The sequence below is a fragment of the Tympanuchus pallidicinctus genome, unplaced genomic scaffold (genome assembly GCF_026119805.1).
Source record: "Tympanuchus pallidicinctus isolate F22 unplaced genomic scaffold, pur_lepc_1.0 scaffold15, whole genome shotgun sequence".
NCBI classification, from domain to species: domain Eukaryota; kingdom Metazoa; phylum Chordata; class Aves; order Galliformes; family Phasianidae; genus Tympanuchus; species Tympanuchus pallidicinctus.
The window spans coordinates 11,907,815-11,913,188 of NW_026294669.1; the positions used below are offsets into that span (position 1 = coordinate 11,907,815).

Sequence of the window (5,374 nt, forward strand, 5' to 3'; positions counted from 1 at the left end):
TTTGCAGTTCCTCTCGTCTGTCCTTTCACTGATCACAGAGAAAAGGTTTTCTAGGATGCAGCACCAGCAACTGCCTGGCTTTACCTTGGCTTTCCAGTCTCATTAGGGCAGAGAGCACAGGGACTATCTTTCCATGTCATTCAGGAAACACACAAAAAGCCTCAACAAGAAAACATCATCTGGCAACAATGAAATATTCAAGCATGTTTGCAGATGACAGTGCCTGTTTCTGATGGAGGAAGATTGTTTGAGATAAGTTATTTGCACAAACCAGTGAATGATTGATGTGAGGCCAATGAAAGATTGATGTGTGAAAATGCAGAGCACTTCTGCCCTAATTGAAACTCCTAGGTTCCCTGGGATTATAGGAGGGAAAATAATTCCTGCCCATGAGATTCATCCTGTCATACTGTCCTCCAGAAAATTTCTAATCACTCATTCTACCTATTTTCATGCTGATAACCCCTCGATGCCTCCATTAAGACTACCATGGAGTTACAAACCTTGCACACTGAGGGCTCCGTGGGGAGTCAGGCTGGAAGCAGAGCAGTCATGGAAAAGGAAAGCAGTAGATTGAGGAGGACTGGTGCAGAAATCCAGGGCTTCTCGTTGTTTTTTTTTTTTTTTTTTTTTTTTTTTTTTTGTTTTGTTTTGTTTTGTTTTGTTTTGTTTGTTTGTTTTTCTGCTACAGTTTGAGGTGTTCCCTTCAGCACTGCCACCTGACCATCTCTGTAACAAATAGGGCAATATCAACACCCTTTCCAGTGGACAGATTATCCAGCACCTTCAAGGCCAAAAACACTATCAGGAAATACCAGTGATCCTGCTCAAAAGCACGAAATTACAAGCATTAACTCTCAGCCAGAGTTCACCAGTAGTTCACCAAGTTCCTTGCAGCCAGGAGCTAATTAAAGAGAGCAGAGCGTTTGAAGAATTCTTAATCTTATTGTTTTCCTGCTAACTCCATTGGTGGCAGAGCAATTAAGCACTAGCTAAGAAGTATGTAATAATGTTGCAACAATAGGAATGAGCTGGATCATTAGAAATCTTTAGTCTCACCCTGGAATAGATTTGTTTGCTACCATCACTAATTTCTGCTAATTTAGTCCATTCTCTGAGAAGGGGAAGTAGATGGCAAAACACATGGCTCTGAAGCCTGAAAGGCAGCTGTCCATTCTCCAGGAGGAGATGCATGAAGTCAGACTGCATTCTAACTTTGTATTAAGTCATTTTTTCCCCCCCAGAAAATTAGCCTATGAATAAAGTGTTTTTTATCGATATTAAGTGTCATAAGGCAGCTATTCATATGTACTCTGCTAGCAGAATAGAAACAGGGTGACTGAAGAGACTCAATCTTCACTCATCTGCTACATGCACTTTACACTGTGATCTAGGGAAAAAAAATTATATTGAGGTGATATTAGAGTGACTTGCTGTCCATCAAACTCAATCTAGATGCTGAGCAAGCACTGCTACAATCTTGCAGTTCAGCAGAGGTAGCATTTATTTGAATGGCCACATAATAGAGTGAGATTTTTTTCCCTTCTGCTAGCCCTACTTTGAATGCGAAGGTTGGACCAGAGTCTGCAGGCTGTCTTTCCAACCTTGGTAACCCTGCACCATCCATGATAAATGTCCTTCATCCAGTCTTTAATACACTGATCCATTCCCATCAACTTTCAGAGACCCCGGAGCTTGGCTTACCTCAAGAGAGCTCAAACTTTGATTTCCCTGTGCTTCTGCCCTCTAATTTCACATGTAGCCAGAAGATGTATTTCCAGTGTTCTGTTTCTGAAGTGCTTGGGATTAGGAGGTGTAGCTGTCGCTAAGGCTATGCTTGTAAGAAAACTTGTGCAACATGTGAGCTATCCCTGCTCTCCCATTAAGAAAAATATCATTTACACATTAAGACTATTATGTTCTGGATTATGTTTACACAGCTGCACATGAGGAAGAACAGTCATTGTAATATTTACTCCTTATAGTGGACTGTGATGAGATGTATACCCAGGCTGAGAGCTGTATTATACCACTGCTCTTCGTGACCCCACAGTCAGCCTAGTTTTCTTTTACAAGCATTCAGAATTTTATATCCTGACTATAAAAGTTTAGTCTAAGCTGAAAGTTGGTGTAAAAGACCATAATTCCAGAGACAATCTGTTTTAAAATTTGAAAATAGCTTTTGCAATACACTTCAATAACATTTGTCATAGAAAAGCCGAAGAGCTTAACAGTCTCTTAACCCTCAGTGGAAACAGTTACCAGTGAAACCATCTTCCTAATAGGCATGAAGTGAAGCAGTTTAATGGAACTTCCAGTTTAATCTGTAGAAGAAAAGTAAAGTTTTGTGCCCGTTCTTGCAAACCGTTGGAAGGAAATAATCTAATTGACTGCTTTTGCAACAAGGCTTTCCAAGCTTTCTGTCTTTATAAGCTACTTCTGAAGATTTTAAATTCAGAACTAGTTCTAAATTGTACATATTAATAAGACAAGACAATATTAAAAATAACAAAATATTCAAGTGTTTTTTAAAATGTGATAGGTATGAAATAGAGGACCATTTTCACTTAAATTTCCTCTAGTTTTTTTCTCCCTCGGTTGTAAGTTTCCAGTCTCTAAACGTTATCTCAGTTCAAACACTTCGTTGGATCTTCTCCCTTCCCCTTTTTGATTTCTGCTCAGCTTATCTGATCACTGAACTCTCGTATTGGTGGCCCTGTCCTCCACACAGATGAATGTCACTTGAAACACGAGCAGAATTCAGTTAACCACTGTTAACCTCAGCTCAACAACAACAACAAAACACTTCTCAGCAGCATGTCAAGGGAAAAAAACCAAAAAAAACCAACAACAAAACAACACAACAATAAACCAAAATCTGATAAAGAAAGCAAGGAGGGTGAACTGCAACTTGTTGCTCTGGTTGTGAACGCACTGACCTGACGGGTTCACAATAAATAACACCAGACACAGAACATGATCACATTGAAGTAAATGCAGGCCTGCCCAGGGGATTTGCATTGGAGCAAGACAGTATTTCAGAACTAATCAGTTCAGTTTTGATTACTTCATTCTAAATTCTCACCCTACAGCACCCGAGAAGGAAATCCTCCTTGAAAGAAACAACCCAGAACAAAGCTGAGATGATCTAAGCTGTATTTAGATCACTGAAACGAGAAAGATGTTTTTAGGAGCACCAGCTTTCCCTGTCTGTTATTCACATGTGTAGCTCCCACGGAAAGAAGCAAGAGCTGCGTGCAGAGCTGACAAAATAATCCTTCCATAAAATCCTCCTAACCTGACAAATATCCCCCTCTCCCAAGAAGCAGCATTGTTTCTTTGTTGTTTTGGACCAATGAATGCTGATTTTGATACAGATCTTAATGTAACTCAGTCACCAGCCAGGTGGAACTTTCATCTATTTTTTCTATCTACACAAATAAAAGGCAGAATTAACATCTTCCTGAGACCTAATGACCCACAATATAAGTGGGAAGAAAGGGAAAGAGGTATGATTAATCTCTCATTGTTTAGCATGGCCTCATTCTTTACAGAGAAACGCCTCTGTGAACATGAGAGCTTTATAGATTATATTGTCATCCAGCATCTCAGTATGTACATCCACAGCCCCTATGGGGAATTGTAAGGCTCTCCTAAAGTTTTATTCACTGCAGCATGCTGAGCTGTTTCACACAGTATTTCCACCTGGGTTCACAGAACTTGTGAAGGCTCCAGGCTGGCAGCATAGCAAGAAGAACACAATAAAGCCCCAGGAGGGATTTGAATTCCCTGCTCTGCACTTTGTCACAAGGGTGCAAGCTTGGCTCCCTCCAACCTGCTGTTCGTGCTAGGGGATGGAGTTGGCTCAGCAGCACTGCCTGATGGGGCAGCCCAGCTGGCTGTCCTTATGGCTGAGGCATGCTGTCTGCTGCAGGCTCTGATAGTTTCTAAGGCTGACAGAGACTGGTAGCCGTTTGACATATAAAATATGCAAAGGAAAGTGATCTCACTGCTTTCTGACTCTTCAGGGCCTGAAGATACTTCTACTGAGCAATTCTGTCTTCAGTCCCTTCCCAAGATTAAAAAAAAATAAATAAAAGGAGCACTTTGCAGCAATTGGTATCATCTTTCTGCAGCGTAAGCTTTAAAACATGCAGGGAACAAACTGCCTCCAAAGATTAGAGCCCTTTGTTATTTACTTAAAAAGAACGCTTTTTCTCTGGTGCTTTTCCTCCTCCTTTAACGAGAATTATTTCTGAATGTCATCACACACTTAAGGGCACATCTGCACTGCTCAGTGGTACAGCCTCACAGTAGGTAGCAATGACTGAAAACAAGGAGCACATGCCTTGCTTCTCAGGCCAGGCAAAAATCGGGGGTGAGCTCAGCACAACTCCTGTTAGCACTCTGACATCTCTGGATATACCCAAAAAGGGAGTCCTACATCAAGTTCTTCTAGAGCTCTTGTCTGAGACACACTCGTGAAAGAGCCTATACTCCAATTTTGGCCCAGAAGAAGACAAATGTGAGTCTAAGTAAAAGTCATGAGATAACAATCAGAGATTGGTGCACAGCAAGTACTGTTGTCCTTAGCTCCATGCCATAGCTATATCTTATCTGACTGCTAAGAGGCTATACACAACCATTTCTCTCCTTGAATTCTTACCTGAGAGGTGAGAAAGCCACAGGTAGTTCCATGATTTCCTTCTGTTCATCTTCTGTGATGAATACTGCTGAATACATCTCTTCCTCACTGCAGACAGCAAGGATGGTCTTTATCCCTTGCTCCCTCTTTGATGGAAATTCCTCCGGTGTAGGCAGCTCTGCCCTTATGTCAAAAGACCAATAAGAGTCAGGCTTTCCATAAGAGAAAGCAAGCTGGGTGCTAAGAAACTCCACAGCTCCAGGTAACACAAGGTGACAGACGGAGACCATGAACCATCTAAAGAACACACATAGGAGCATTTTTACACAAGAAGTACTAGAGGCATAACAAAAGCAGGAATCTAAGGTACATCCATGAGACCGGGCTGGAAAGAAGTCATTGACAAGATACAACCAAGTCCACCCTGAAAACAAAATCAGAAGCAGGGCTAAGACCAAGCAAACTCATAAGACAGATGGGGAAAAAGGTCAGCTCCCTGGCCTGATCTTAAATACACCTGCCGGGCCCAAGTGTGGCTGGTCAGAGTCACTGAGGTCTATTAGTCCTCTACAGCATTTATCATTGCCTCTCTCTCTTCTGTGCCTTCAGCTGGCTAGGGTCTTTTGGTATTACTGCAAAACAAATACTAAAGCAGTGAAATGGTGATTGTTAATTAAATTCAAGTCAGGTGCTGCTTGATGTGTGCCCATACAACCTGCCAGGAGGTGC

At 41.6% G+C, this 5,374-nt stretch overlaps 1 long non-coding RNA gene across 1 annotated transcript; it reads right to left on the minus strand.

The window, feature by feature from the left end:
* Nucleotides 1-603: 603 nt before the first annotated feature.
* LOC128077115 (uncharacterized) lies at nucleotides 604-5,112 on the minus strand. Its single transcript, XR_008204836.1, has 3 exons — nucleotides 4,983-5,112; nucleotides 4,667-4,828; nucleotides 604-729 (listed from the first exon to the last, which is right to left on the minus strand). It is a non-coding gene; the product is annotated as an uncharacterized LOC128077115 (long non-coding RNA).
* Nucleotides 5,113-5,374: the final 262 nt, after the last annotated feature.